The sequence below is a fragment of the Oryctolagus cuniculus genome, chromosome 2 (genome assembly GCF_051225735.1).
Source record: "Oryctolagus cuniculus isolate XC-2025 breed Fujian yellow rabbit chromosome 2, ASM5122573v1, whole genome shotgun sequence".
Classification (NCBI taxonomy): domain Eukaryota; kingdom Metazoa; phylum Chordata; class Mammalia; order Lagomorpha; family Leporidae; genus Oryctolagus; species Oryctolagus cuniculus.
The window spans coordinates 146,180,819-146,196,740 of record NC_142868.1 but is presented as its reverse complement, the minus strand read 5'-3'; the positions used below and the strand labels follow the sequence as shown (position 1 = coordinate 146,196,740).

The following is a 15,922-nucleotide window of genomic DNA, read 5'->3' as shown; positions in this document are numbered from 1 at the left end:
CCTGGCCTGAAGTGCTGGCATCCCATATGGGTGCCGGTTCTAGTCCCGGCTGCTTCTCTTCCGATCCAGCTCCTTGCCATGGCCTGAGAAAAACAGTGAAAGATGGCCCAAGTGCTTGGGCCTCTGCCCCCTTGTGGAAGACTGGGAAGAAGCTCCTGGCTCCTGGCTTTGGATTGGCCCAGCTCTGGCTGTTGCAGCCATTTGGGGAGTGAACCAGAAGATGGAAGACCTTTCTCTCTGTCTCTCCCTCTGTCTGTTAACTCTACCTCTCAAATTAATAAATAAAATATTTTTTAAAATGTGTGGAATAACTGGGACTCAAATCTTTAATATGGAATGCAGGTATCTCAAGCCAAGGTTTAACCTGCTATGCCACAACACCCACCCATGTTAGTCCGTTGTCTATTTCTACAACAGAATATTACAGAGAGCACAATTTGTTTTTTTTTTTTTTTTTAGATTTTCTTCTTCATTCAAAAAATTTTTATTTATTCATTTGTTTTCATTTGATTTGAAAGTCAGACAGAAAGAGAGAGGAGTATAAGAAGAGATCTTCCATCTGCTGGTTCACTCCCCAAATGCCTGAAACAGCCAGGGCTGGGCCAGGCCTAAGCCAGAAGCCTGGAAATCAATCTAGTTCTCCCAAGTACTTGAGCCATCTGCTGCCTCCTGGTGCATGAAGCTGGATTAGAACTGAAGTAGCTAGGACTCAAACCTGCACCCCAATAGGGGATGCAGGTGTTCTAAGTGGTGTCTGTAACCACTGTGCCAAATGCTGGTCTCAAAGCACAGAAATTTGTATTGTAGATTTCTGGAGAGCAAGACATTCAATATCAGGGGTCAGTATCTGGTAAAGGTCTCTCTGTTTCATTGTGACATGGGAGGAGGCTTCACATGGAGAGAGAGCAAGCCTGCATGCACAGGTCTCCCTTCTTATTTAGCTGTTAATGCCATCATGGGATCCCATCCTCATGCTCTATCTAACCCTAATCACCTTTCAAATGGCCCACCCTCTGGGGCCTGTGCTGTGGTATAGTGGGTAAAGCTGCCACCTGTAGCACCAGCATCCCATATGAGCACTGGTTCGAGTACCAGACGCTCCAATTCCAATCCAGCTCTCTGCTATGGCCTGGGAGAGCAGTAGAAGATGACCCAGCTCCTTGGGGCCCTGCACCCATGTGGGAGACTGGAAAGAAGCTCTTGGCTTCTGGCTTTGGATCGGCACAGCTCCAGCTGTTGCAGCCATCTAGGGAGTGAACCAGTGGATGGAAGACCTCTCTCTCTCTCTGCCTCTGCCTCTCTGTAACTCTGCCTTTCAAATAAATAAATAAATCTTAAAACAAAACAAAACCAAAAAAACAAATGGCCCATCTTCAAATACCATCAACATCTGACTTTGGGGATTAGGTCTCCAACACATGAATTTTTGGGGGACAAATCCAAGCCATAGTAACATTATTTTGTTAATGTTAAGAGCCATCAGTTGTTACGATTGTGAAAAAAGTAATATAAGTGAGATAACTTCTTTTTAAATATTTACTTATTTTACTTATGTGAAGGGGGGAGAGAAAGAGAAACAGAGGCAAATAGAGTATTTCTATCTACTGATTCACTCCCCAAATGGCTGCAACAGCTAGGGCTGGGCCAGGCAGAAGCCAGGGGCTGGGAGATCAATCTAGGTCTCCCATGTGGGTAGCAGCTACCCAGCTACTTGAGCCATCATCTGCTACTTGCCAGCATGCTCATTAACAGGAAACTGGAATGGAGAGCCGAGCCAGGACTTGAAGCCAGGCATTCTGATACCAGATGCAGGTGTTTCAAGTGGTGGCTTAACTGTAGTGCCAAAAAGCTGCCCTGAGATACAACTTCTGTATCTTAATAGACTTTGTGCACATTTATATGGAAAGGAATGTACAGCTTTTGCAATTCTTTTCCTTTTTTTTCTGGTTAAATTCATTCTGATTATATTTACTGAAATGTAAAAATAAAAGCCAACAGTTGATAATGCATGAGAACCTAAAGTTGGCTCTTAAACATTTTGAGTTGTTTGAACATATGTCTAAGAATTTTGATTTACAAAAATACATTAATAGGGGCCAGCACTGTGGCATAGCAGGTAAAGCTGCCACCTGTAGCACTGGCATCCCATATGGGTGCTGGTTCAAGTCCCTGCTGCTCCACTTTTGATCCAGCTCTCTGCTATGTCCTGGGAAAGCAGTAGAAGATGGCTCAAGTCCTTGGGCCCCTGCAACCATGTGGGAGACCCGGAAGAAGCTCCTGGCTACCAGCTTCAGATTGTCCCAGCTCTGGCCATTGAGGCCAGCTGGGGAGTGAACCAGTGGATGGAAGACCTCTCTCTCTCTCTCTCTTTCTTTCTCTCTGCCTCTCCTTCTCTCTGTGTAACTCTGATTTTCAAATAAATAAATGTTTAAAAATGCATTAATATTCCAAAGACAGGATAAAGAAAGATCATTTTTTAAAAGATTTATTTATTTACTTGAAAGTCAGAGTTATACAGAGAGATTAGTAGAGGCAGAGAGAGAGAGAGAGGTTTTCCATCTGCTGGTTCATTCCCCGATTGGCTGCACGTCCAGGGCTGGGCCAATCCAAAGTCAGGAGCCAGGAGATTCTTCCAGGTCTCCCACGCAGGTACAAGGGCCCAAGGACTTGAGCCATCTTCCACTGCTTTCCTAGGCCATAGTAGAGAGCTGGATCAGAAGTGGAGCAGCAGGGATTCAAACTGGTGCCCACATGGGATGCCAGCACTGCCAGCTCCAAGAAAGAATTGTTAAGATAAAATATTTTTGGTGATTTTAAGTTCCTGAGTTAAGTTCTTATGGTGCTTAGGAAAAGAATTCATTGCTCATTTCATAAAGGCCTACAGCACTATCTAGTGAGTGAAAAATATTTTCACCTTATAGTTTTTGTATGCATATTTTAAACAACCTGTCCTTATTTGGTTAGTCATATTTGGAATAAAAAATGTTAGACAGCTCATGGGGAAAGAATGAATGTAGACATCCAGGACAAATTATTTTATCTGTAGACCCAAAACAGCAACACTCCCCTTTCCAGGCTGAGCTCTTAATTTCTTTTCCTTTTCTGAACTAGCAAGGAGGCAAAAAAGTATTTTATTTGGTATTTAAGAGTATGATTCAAGAAATGTTCACAGTTCTTTTCATCTTTTCTCTACAGACTAATCCAAATCTTTAAAATTAGCAGCAGACATTTGCAATTTTAAAAGCATTAAGTCTTCACTTAGGTGATTTTAAACTATTGCTTCCCTGAACACTCAAATATTTAGCACAAATAGCTCCACAGAGATGACAAAATGCATCTCAAACACAATTCAATTCTTTTCTTCTCCAGTGTGTGTGATCTGTTTCCATGGAAATTTCATGTTGACCAGGAATTGTAAAAGTGCTATATGCAAACATGTCTCAGAAGCAAACCTTTTTGAAGAATAATCGTGATTTAATTTGAATCATTCCATTAAAATTGTTGAAATAATAGAGAACTGTATTCTTCTTTAGCAGAGACCATTCTGCAATTTCCCTTAGCTTAATATATTAATCTAATAGAGTTGGAGATACAAGGACTTTAATTTGCCTTTTGATGAGAGTAAAATTAAATTTTAATGATTTAGGTAAATTTGTGCATTCCAAAAAAGATTAAGGACTTAGTCTGAGCAAGATATTGTTGGAGGTGCTGAAAGGAATGCAAAGACATCTACCAGTACAACACTTGACTACAGAAAGACTGACAGTGTGCTCTGGGAGTGAAGAGGAGGGAGTCAAGGAGGAAGGTCAAGGAGGAAGAGGAGGAAGGTCAAGGGAGTCTTAGATGATGTGGCATCTGAACTGGGCTTTGAAAAAATGAGAGTGTGAGGAGAGGGCCTTCCTGCTGAGGTCAACCATCAGAGTAAAGACACAGAGGTAGGAAAGTCAAGGGCAAGCTTAAGACATGGTGAGAAGCTCAGCTGATTGATGGGTGAAGGAAGCAGTGAGCTCAGAGGAAAAGGTGGGCTGAGTTAGGCTTTGCAGGACCTTGAATGTGTGCTAACTTGGATATTGTGCTCAGTAGCAGTGGTGTTCAGTAAGGGGATACAAATCTGAACTTGCTTTTGTATCCTTTTTTAAAGATTTTACTTATTTGGCCGGCACCACGGCTCAATAGGCTAATACTCCACCTAGCGGCACCGGTACACTGGGTTCTAGTCCCGGTCGGGGCACCAGATTCTGTCCCAGTTGCCCCTCTTCCAGGCCAGCTCTCTGCTATGGCCCGGGAGTGCAGTGGAGGATGGCCCAAGTGCTTGGGCCCTGCACCTGCATGGGAGACCAAGAGAAGCACCTGGCTCCTGGCTTTGGGTCAGCGCAGTGCACCGGCCGCAGCGCGCCGGCTGTGGCGGCCATTGGAGGGTGAACCAACGGCAAAGGAAGACCTTTCTCTCTGTCTCTCTCTCTCACTGTCCACTCTGCCTGTTAAAAATAAATACATACATAAAAATTAAAATAAAATATTTTACTTATTTATTTGAGAGATAGATTTACAGACAATGAGAAGGAGAGTCAGAGAAAGGTCTTCCATCCGCTGCTTCACTCCCCAAAATGGCCCCGACAGACAGAGCTGAGCTGATCCGAAGCCAGGAGCCAGGAACTTCTTCCGGGTCTCCCATGCCATTGCAGGGACCCAAGAACTTGGAAGACCTGGATGGAGTTCCAGGGTCCTGGCTGTGGCCTGGCCCTGCCCTAGCTGTTGTAGGCATTTGAGGACTAAACCAGCAGATGGAAGATTTCTATCTCTCTCTTTTTCTCTCTGCCTTCCAAATAAAGAAATGACAACAAATGGATAAAAATGACATATAATTTATTCATGGGATACAGTGCAATATTTCAACATATGTATACAACGTGCAATGATCAAAGCAGAGTGATTAAGCATAGCCATCACTCCATTTCTCATTTTTTGTGTTGAAAACATTTTGAAATATACAATATTGTTAGCTATTTTCACTGTAGTATAGAGTAACAGAATTTAATCCTCCTGATTCTGTGTGTGTATATATATACACACACACACACACATACACAGGCACACACGCACACAATCTAAACATTTATCATTTTGAAAGGCAGAGTGCGGGTGAGAGAGAGAAAAAGAGATCCTCCATCTGCTGGTCCATTCTTCAATTGGCCACTACATCCAGGGCTCAGCCAGGCCAAAATGAAGAGTTAGGAACCCTATCCTGATCTCCCACATGGGTGGCAGGGCCCACACACTTGAGCCATCCTCTGCTGCCCTCCCAGGTGCACCAGCAGGAATCTGGATCAGAAGCAAAGTTGCTGGGATTGAACTGGCCCTGAAATGGGACACTGGCATCACAAGCAGTGGTCTAACCCACTGCATCACAATGGCAGCCCCTCAGACTATATTTCTGAAACATTAACCAGCTCTTCTAAGTCTCCCTCGCCTCTCCCATTCCCAGCCTCTGGTAACCATTATCCTACTCTCTATCACAGCAACTTTTTAGTGTCTACATAGGAGTGAGCACTGAATTTGTCTTTTTGTGCCTGATTTATTTCACTTAACACAATGTCCTTAAGGCACATCCATGATGCTGCAAATAATAGAATTTCATTCTTTAATTTTTGTGGCTGAATGATACTCTATTGTGTATATATGTCACATTTTTATTTTTTTATAAAGATTTACTTATTTGAAAGGTAGAGTTACAGAGAGGCAGAGGCAGAGAGAGTGAGAGAAAGAGAGAGAAAGAGAGAGGTCTTTCATCCACTGGTTCACTCCCCAAATAGACGCAACAGCCAGAGCTCTGCCGATCTGAGGCCAGGAACCTGAAGCTTCTTCCAGGTCTCCAATGCAGGTGCAGGGGAGCAAAGACCTAGGTCATCTTCCATTACTTTCCCGGGCCATAGAAGAGAGCTGGATCAAAAGTGGAGCAGCCAGGACTTGAACCGGCACCCATATAGGACGCCAGCACTGCAGGAGGCGGCTTTGCCTGCTATGCCACAGCACTGGCCCCTACATTTCCTTTACCCATTAATCAATCCACTGAGGGACACTGAAGTTGATTCCATGTCTTGGCTACTGCAAATAATGTTGTAGATATCTCTTTGACATGCTGATTTATTTTCCTTTGACTGTATAGTACTTCCTTGTTCAGTGTTTTAAGAAATTCCCATATTGTTTTCCTTATGAATGTACTCTGGTTGACATCTTGATAAGAACCAGAATCATCACCAGCCAAGCTGGTCTCGTATTCCTGGCTTACAGACACTGCGAGATAGTAATGTTCATTGTTTTAACCTGCTGCATTTCAGAAAAGGGTAGTGAATGCTAGAAGTTTGAAATAGAAGAATCTTAAACATGTTTATGAGTTAAAATAAAGGAGCCAGTGGAGATTGGAGAATGAGGATTCCACAAGGAGAATGGAAATCATAGTTAGGTTAAGTGCTGGAGGAAGTTATCATGGGAATCTGTCACCCAGAAAAGGCGAGAAGCTGCTTTAGGACAGGAATTATATCAGGAAAATGTTCAGGTTGACAGAATGGGTGGTGAAATCGAGTCAGGTGTTTTTTTATTATTATTATTATTTGACAGATAGAGTTAGTGAGAGAGAGAGAGAGAGAGAGAGACGGAGAGAAAGGTCTTCCTTCTGTTGGTTCACCCCCAAATGGCTGTCACGGCCGGTGCTATGCCGATCCAAAGTCAGGAGCATACTCTGGATCTCCCATGCGGGTGCAGGGCCGAAGCACTTGGGCCATCCTCCACTGCCTTCCTGGGCCACAGCAGAGAGCTGGACTGGAAGAGGAGCAACCGGGACTAGAACCGGCGCCCTTATGGGATGCCGGCGCCGCAGGCGGAGGATTAACTAAGTGAGGCACGGCACTGGCCCCGAGCCAGGTGTTCTTGATTCCTTCGGTGAAGAAGAGCAGGTCATCTACAGAGATGACGGAGCCTTTGGGGGAGTAGACAGGATGGGAAGAGCTACTGTGAAATCAGTAAAGCAAAGGATACACCCTGGGGGAGTAAGCTGAGAAAGCAGACAGTGGCTGTTGCGGACATCTGGGGAGTGAACCAGCGTTTGGGAGATCTGTCTGTCTGCCTCTCTCTCTGCCTCTCAAATATATTTTAAATTTTTTTAGGAAAAAGAAAGAAATCAGACAGTGGAACACACCCAAGATTGGCAATTGATACGGTAGATGTGAAGATCAAGTGGACAGTTTTCTGAGACGCTGATGTATTCGCAGTGGCTGACCATTAAGTCCAGGCTGGGAACAAGGACACATGAAACTAAGAGGGAGTTAATGAGCTGAGACTATAAAAGGGTAGAATTTCTATAGCAACTATGTGTGTTATACAGCTCACATTTTATTCACAAACTGCCTGATAAGCTTCATGTAACTTTTTGGGTGCATATACCTAGTTGCCCTGGTGAGACTGTAACTCAGGGCACTGATCATGGTTTATTCGTTTTGTACCTTAGCAGCTAGCACACTGCTGCACAGGAATGCATGTATTTGTTGGATCACTGTATATAAACATACGGGCACTTGCTGTGTTTCTGTTACTGGGTTTTTCCTTTCTTCATAACAAGCATCCAACTGAAACTGAAGATCTGCTCCTTGTCAGCAGACAAACGTGTTCCAGCCTTGTCTTTAAGAGCCAAGATTTCTGGGTGCCTTTGAGAAGCATCATACAAAAGAGGGACAATACCTGATTGGCTAAAAATAATAACCTAATTATCCTATCTGAAGCAACCTTGAAATAAACCTTGGATGATTTCCCTTCAGCACGACAAGAGCCAGAATAAAAGTGAAAGGGTTTAGAGACAAAGGAGAGACTGGCATTCTCCAGGAAAATCAGGGGACACGGAGGCCTTCATTTAGAGGATCTCACAGAAGCTTGCGTCTGGGGCGAGGGCTCTAACACCGGTGCCAAGTCTTTGAAGATAACTGGGACAAATGGCTCCCAAGCCCAAATGGACATATATGTGTTCTTATCTGGTGTACTCTTCTATATCATGGCCTGTATATGTCTGATGAAACTCTTTTAAGACAAGGCTGAAAACTGGCATTTCTGCCTCTGAATAGGGTCAGTGATGGCACAGATACATAGGAGGGCCTTCAAACTTCTGCTACCTGTCCTATGTACTACACATTCACACCCCAGCCTCCATGTCAATCAGTTCAGACTTTATGCAGCAGCTTGTGAGGTAATATTTTTTTTGTAAGATTTATTTATTTATTTGAAAAGCTGAGTTACAGGGAGAAAGAGAGAGAGAGAGAGAGAGAATCTTCCATCTCCTGATTTACTCCCCAAATGGCTGTAATGGCCAGATCGAAATCAGGAGACAGGAGCTTCTTCTAGGTCTCCCACGTGAGTGCAGAGGCCCAAGCACCTGGGCCATTTTCTGTGGCTTTCCTAGGCACATTAGCAGGGAGCTGAATTGGAAGTGGAGCAGCCAGGACTCAAACCAACACCCACCTGGGATACTGGCATTGCAGGCAGAAGCTTTACCCGTTATGCCACAATGCTGGCCCCATGAGTTAATAATTTGAACTATGATACAGCCAAGAGTTTCAGTTCCCTTTTAGCAGTCACTATCTAGGTTGAAGAGTTTATCTATGCACTTATTTGAGGGGATTTTTTTTTTTTGCATTTTGTCCCTTTCGTATTAAAACAAAGAGAAGCAGATATGAAAGTGCTGACATCAGTGATCACAAGTTTAGGTTTCACACACTTGGTGCAATTAAGATAAAGATGTAAATCATTCTCTTCCCAGCCACAATCAGATGCTCATTGTAAAGGAAAAGAAACCAACACAAAAAAAAATATACAAAGTGCTGGGACCAAATAACTGAAAATTGCACTTGAAACTGAGGTGTAATTAGGGACTTTATAATAATTTTTAGATATTAAATCATGTTAGTTCTGTTGTAAGCCAGTCGAATGTATTTTAAGAATACATTATATTAGAAAGAAAAGAACTGCCTTTTGAATTGCGCTCCAGGAAGCAATGGGGAGTTTTCACAAGAGTTAAGAGAAGGGCACTGCAGGCCTTTAATCCTGTATTGGCTTCCACGAAAACCAAGTCCTTTTATTGTTTTACATTCAGAATTCTGAAAATGAATTCATTAAAAGAAAGGGTTACTACACAACAAAAGACTGAAAGTGACTGTCCAACCCTAAAACAGTGTTTATACAACAATGTAAAGTAGTTTGACTTTTGGGGGGATGATTTGCCTTACCAACTTTACCTCTAGCAATTGATTCTATACAAACAATCATTCACAAAAATATACACAGACAGGATTTATTATAGCATTGTTCATAGAGCAAAAGACTGAAAACAATGCAAATATCCATGAATATAAAATTGGCTATAATAATATCTGTATTAGGATCTCTACAAACTTCTTTTTTTAAAACATTTATTTATTCATAAGAAAATCAGAGTTATAGGCACAGGCAGATGCGGAGAGAGAGAGAGAGAGAGAGAGAGGGAGGGAGAGAGAGAGAATCTTCCAACTGCTGTTTCATTCCTCAAATGGCTGCAATGGCCAGAGCTGGGTTAATCTGAAGCCAGGAGCCAGGAGCTTCTTCCAGGTCTCCCAAGTAGGTGCAGGCGCCAAAGCACTTGGGCCATCCTCTGCTGCTCTTTTAGACACGTTAGCAGGGAGCTGGATCAAAAGTGGAGCAGTGGGGATTTGAACCAGCACCCATATGGGATACTGAGGAGGGCAGCTTTACCTACTACACCACAATGCCAGCCCCAAACTTCTTTTAATAGAATAGAATGGAAATATGTACAAGATACATTGTTAAGTGGAAAAAAGCAGGTTACAAACAGTATGCTTTGGGTCAGCATTGTGGCATAGCAGGTAAAGCTCCTGTCTAGGATACTGGCATCCCATTTGTGGACTGGTTCATGTCCCAGTTGCTCCACTTCCAATCCAGCTCCCTGCTAATGGCCTAGGAAAAGAAGCAGAGGATGGCCCAAGTGTTTGGGTCCCTGATGCCCACGTGGGAGACCCAGATGAAGTTCCTGGCTGCCAGCTTCTGGCTTTGGCCTGGCTCAGCCCTGGCGGTTGCAGCCACTTGGGGAGTGAACCAATGGATGGAAGATCTTTCTCTCTGTTTCTCCCTATAAATAAATAGATAAATCTTTTTTTTTAAGAAAAAAAGTATGATTCTATTTATAAGCCAAATAGTAAGTCAATAAGTTAAAAATATGCAAATAGCTGTTACTTTACTTATTAAAGGTATTACTAGAATTCATAGGTTTGTTTTAGTGTATATATAAAATGACATGATCTTTATTTAAGTACAAGATTAGCTTTGGAAACACTTTGGGGTTTTCCATAATTATTATGCCTGAAAGTCTAATTCCTTGTTCTGAAGAATAATTACATTTATTGTGTGAAGAGTTTTGGAGAGTGGAAAACACAGCATGTAAAGGCTTTGTGTAATTTTACATGTTATGAAGATTATTAGTAGCAATTTATGGAATTTACTCACATATATAACTAAAAAACAAGTTGAGCTCTCAAAGTCACTCGCAAACACAGTATCTCAATCACACTCAAGAGAACAGTCATTTTTGCTTGTTGGTATAGTAAGGGTTTCCATAATTTAAACTTAAAGAGCTGTTCCTCTTATTTTTCAGTATTAGTTGGGTGAGCCAAAGAGAAAAGATTGTGTTTACAGAAACACATTGCAAGGATCTGGTGAAATCATGGCACTTCACTGTGGTGGTTATCACTGACAAGTCCTGGCTGGCTTGTTTCCAAGCATGGCTGACTCGAGATGTCACAACAGAGGACATCTTTTCTTCAGGACCTCTATCAAATCCATAGAAAACGGGGGTGTTCAGCAAACTTTGTATTTCCATAGACACCGGGAAGAAAATGCCAGGGTGAATTTTACAAGTCAACTGAACTGATACTGTTATAAATAAGAGCTGAAACATGAAAATCATAGATTCCTTAAGTCTTATATCAAATCCTAACAATGATGTTTTTCAGTGTTTTAAAGACATTCCACTGGGAAATAGAGCACGGCTTTATTTGCCCATTTTTAATCAGAAAGATTGCTCTCTCATTCCTTAAATTGACCATCCCCAGAGAGCTCACACTGGCAAGACTGGAAGGGAGGAGGGACTCAGGACCTGGAAAGCAACTCAAGCATATGTTGTTGTGCAACAGGGCTCAGGCACATTCACAACCTCGCAGATCTGCCCTACAGGAGAAGGCACAGGGGACATGCTAGGGCCAGTGGGCTGCGTTGGCCACGTCATCAGTGAAGCATCGCAGCAAAAAGACATCCCTCTCATTTGTCTATCTCCTTCGAGACCAAACCTGGACATCCTTGTCCATGGGGTCCACACACACAACTTGGTACCAAGCTGTCTGGGTTCACACGCCAGCAGCCAGGAGTTGAGAAAGTGCGCCTCCCATCCTGACACTTGTGCTATGGGAAGCTGACTCTGGGAGAAACATTAAGGGCGAGGGTCACAGCTGGTCCGTTGTCCTGGCATCCCTGAGTTATCTCCGGGGGTCTGCCTGACGGTGGGCACTGATCACCGCCATCATTTTGAATATGAAAAGCCATCAAACTAGGGATTCCTTTTTTGTTAACATTTTAAGATGCCATAATTGTGTGCAAATTTTAGGACCTTTTGTAGGCTTTCCACCACTTTATGCCAGTTTAAACAAAACTTACATATTTTAAAAGCAGGCATTTTAGTAGACGTCTACGTCTTCGTGCCCTTCCGGCGTTGGCAGCGGAGTTCCCCGGGATTTGTCACTTACTCGTTGCCACCTGCTGGAGAACAGGAGAAGTGCTGCTGAGCGCTTCTTTCAAACCTGTTACCGCGCCGCCGCCATGGGATCCCGCGGCACCCTCCGAGGCGCGCCCCTGCCGCCCCAGGTGAAGGCCGAGGGCGGTGTGAGGTGTGGAGTGCGGAGAAGTTCCTCACCTTTCCCTCTCCGAGGTGTGCCTGCGGCCTGCCTCCATCCCTGGCCGGGCGAGCCGGGAACGCGCCGCGGGCGGGCGGCCTCACCTCGCGACGAGAAGGCGGCGGGAAGGCGCCCGGGGCCAACATGGCGGCCGCCCTTCCCGCGGCTCTGGGGCCTGAGCCGCTCTAACTGCTTCTATGCTGTGCGCGCCGGTTGGGTGTACTTATTCAGGCTATCGTCAGATGACCTTAGGAATAAAAATGAGGGAATGCTGCTTCGGTCCTTCCTGGGAGGTGTAAAATGAGGCGTCTACACAGGCAGTTTGGAAGCTCTCATTCGCCCAAGACCAGTAACATTTTTTTATGGCTCCAGGAAGGCATTTAACGGTATTGTTTCAAAAATAATGCTAGGGGAAGGTATGTGCCAAATATGTGCACTTTTCTCTCCCACTGGTCAGGTAACCCCGCCCCCAACCAAGCCTGACCCAGCTCTGCTTCCAGTCTTGCCGGCCTCCAAGCGAGCTCTCCCTGTGAGGAGCGTTAGGTGCTGCTTGCAAATCTTCCCATGGATTTGGGGGTCACTCAGAGGCTGACCAGCCTCTTCCCTGTCTAATCGGCCTCCGTTTCCCTTTCTTATACTTCTGGTGCCTCCTCCCCTCTTTCCCTCCCTCCCTTCTCCCTGGTGCTCCCTCCTCCCTCCCCCCCTACACACACACACCTTATTTGTTGGAGCACCTGGCTCCAACTCCTTGTTTAGATGTTAGCTTCCCCTTTTCAGAAGCGATCCTTAATAGGCTGGTGGGCCTCCACCTGCCTGCCTCTCCATGGCTCCTTGTTCTCTCTCTTCGCCTGCACTGCAGGCTTCCTGAGGCCAGTGTCTGGATCTTATTTTGTTGCCCAGTGCCTACTGTGTCTAGTATATATCCTGTATTTAGAAAAATACACGTTGGGGCTGGTGTTGTGGCTTAGCAGGTTGAGCCTCTGGTATCCCATATGGGCACCCATTCAAGTCCTGGCTGCACCACTTCCAATCCAAGCCCAGCTAATGTGCCTGGGAAAGCAGGGGAAGATGGCCCAAATGCTTGGGCCCCTGCCACCCACATCAAAGAACCAAATGAAGTTCCTGGATGTGGTCTTTGCCAGCCTGGGCATTGGGGGCCATTTGGAAAGTGAACCAGTGGATAGAAGATATCTCTAATTCTGCCTGTAAAATAAATTATTAAATAAATAAATCTTAAAAAAATGTGTTTCATAGACAAATGAAATAGCCTATTAGAAGCATTTGCAATTGCCAAGAAGAAATTTGAAACTATTTCAACAAGTGTGGAAATGGAATTAAATTATAAATGTATTTGGTGCCAAAAAATGGAAATTCATGCATAGGTTTTTCATAGTATGCATTTTCCATTTTTGATAAAAAAGGACTTCCATTTACTCTCACAATTTGATTTACTTAAAGAATTACTTTTATTTATTTGATATAGAGACTGTCCATCTGCTGGTTAAGCCTCCAAAAGTCTATCTACAACAGCTAGGGCTGGGCCAGGCCAAAGCCATGAGCCAGGAATTTAACCTGGATCTCTCATGTGTGTCACAGGGACCCAATCACTTGAGTTATCACATGCTGCCTCCCAGGGTGTGTACTAGCAGGAAGCTGGAACCAAAAGTAGAGCTGTGACTCAGACTCAGACACTCCAGTATAGGGGTTTGGGTGTGCTAAGCAGTGACTTGACTACCATGTCAAATGCATTCTCCTGACTTATTTTTAAAAATTACTAGCATTAGGAATGTAAACTGGTAAAAACCACTATGGAAATCAGTTTGGAGATACCTCAGAAATCTGAATATAGACCTACCGGATGACCCAGCCATCCCGCTCCTGAGAATTTACCCAAGGGAAATGAAATCAGCAAATAAAAGAGTTTATTACAGCTCAATTCACAATAGCTAAGACACGGAGTTAACCTGCATGCCTATCAACTGAAGACTGGATAAAGAAATTATGGGATATGTACTCTACGGAATACTACACAGCAGTAAAAAAAAAAAGAAGAGAGAGAGAGAGAGAGATCTGATCATTTGCAACAAAATGGATGAATTTAGAAAATATCATACTTAGTGAAATAAGCCAGTCCCAAAGGGACAAATACCATCTGTCCTCCCTTATCTGTGATAGCTAATAGAGTACCTAAAAGGAAATCTGTAGAAGTGAAATTGACACTTTGAGAAGCAATAACCTTAACAGCCCTTGTCTTGACTGTTGTGGAACAGTTTTTGTTTTTGTTTTTCTTAATGGAGAGTGGGATTGGGAATGGGAGAGGGAGGAAGAGGTGGGGTGGGAGGGTGGGTATGGTGGGAAGAATCACTATATTCCTAAAGTTGTGCTTATGAAATTTGCACTCATTAAATAAAAGGTTTCTTTGGGGAAAAAAGCTACTAACATGGAAAATAAACTGTTCACCCAAATGTGTTGGAAATTAAATAAGACTGGGCCGGTGCCGCGGCTCACTAGGTTAATCCTCCGCCTACGGCGCCAGCACCCGGGTTCTAGTCCCGGTTGGGACACCGGATTCTGTCCCGGTTGCTCCTCTTCCAGTCCAGCTCTCTGCTGTGGCCCTGGGAAGGCAGCGGAGGATGGCCCAAGTGCCTGGGCCCTGCACCTGCATGGGAAACCAAGAGAAGCACCTGGCTCCTGGCTTTGGGTCAGCGCAGTGCGCTGGCCGCAGCGGCCATTGGGGTGAACCAACGGAAAAGGAAGACCTTTCTCTCTGTCTCTCACACTGTCCACTCTGCCTGTCAAAAATAAATAAATAAAAGAAAAAAAAGAAATTAAATAAGACTGAAGAAAACCATTCAGCTCTTTTATTAGGCCTTTCTCAGAATATGTATTACTTGAGAATGGGATTTTTCAGGCCAGCTTTGTGGCACAGCAGGTTAAGTCAACACCTGCAACGCCAGCATCCCTATGAGTGATGGTTCTAGTCCAAGCTACCCCTCTTCTGATCCAGCTCCCTGCTAATGCTTCTGGGAAAGCAGCAGAAGATGGCTCCAATACTTGGGTCCCTGCCACCCACATGGGAGGCCCAGACGGAGTTCCAGGCTACTGGCTTTGGCCTGGCAGAGGCCCAGATGTTATGGCTATTTGGGGAGTGAACCAGCAAATGGAAGATCTTTTTGTGTAAAAAAAAATCTTTTTTTCATTATTTTCTATCACATTTGGCTATATGTGGCTATTGCTTTTTAAAATTTTATTTACTTATTTCTTTGTGAAACATTATTCAAGAAACCTCCCATCTTCTGGTTCACTCCTCAGGTATCTACAGCAGCTGGGGCTGGGCCATGCTGAAGCTTAGAGCTGAGAACTCAATCCGGGGGTGCCTAAGTAGGGAGTGAACTTCAATCCAGGTCTCCTGTGTGAGTGACAGGAACTCAATTACTTGAGCCACCACTTGATGCCTCCCAGACTGTGCATTTATTGTAGGCTAAAATGGGGAGTGGAACCGGGACTTAAACCGCGTCACTCCAGTATGGAATGCTAGAGTCTTAGCCACTAAGCCAAATGCTTACCCCAAGAATGAGCTTCTTTTAGCGGGGAGAGACAGATATCTTCCAACTACTGGCTTACTCCTCAAATGGCCATAAAAACCAGGGTAGAGCCAGGACCAAGCCAGGAACTAGGAACTGCATCTGGTTCTCACATTGTAAGTGGTAGGGACCCAAGAACATGGACCGTCATCTGCTGCCTCCCACATCAGTGGGAATCTGGATTGGAAGCAGAGGAACAAGGCCTCAAACTGGCACTCATATGGAATGCAGGCATCCATGCTGTGGCTTAGCCCACTGTACCACAATGCCCACCTCCAAGAATAAGACTTTTTTTTTTTCTTTTTAAGGCAGAGGAGAGATCTTTCATCCACCAGCTTACTCCCCAAATGCTGTAACAGC

General features: G+C 44.2%; 1 long non-coding RNA gene across 3 annotated transcripts in view; it reads right to left on the bottom strand.

Moving 5' to 3' along the window:
* The window catches only part of LOC138848611 (uncharacterized), a 154,135-nt gene extending 141,844 nt beyond the window's left edge, over window positions 1–12,291 (bottom strand). Inside the window, exons 1-3 of one of the 3 annotated variants that reach the window (XR_016229346.1) lie at window positions 11,999–12,291; window positions 11,743–11,841; window positions 8,227–9,140 (exon numbers count right to left, since the gene is read on the bottom strand). This is a non-coding gene — a long non-coding RNA (uncharacterized LOC138848611). Of the gene's footprint in view, window positions 1–8,226; window positions 9,141–11,742; window positions 11,845–11,998 lie in introns of those variants that run through there. The other 2 variants (XR_011386625.2, XR_016229345.1) reach the window with 2 other exon arrangements.
* Between the last annotated feature and the right edge of the window lie 3,631 nt (window positions 12,292–15,922).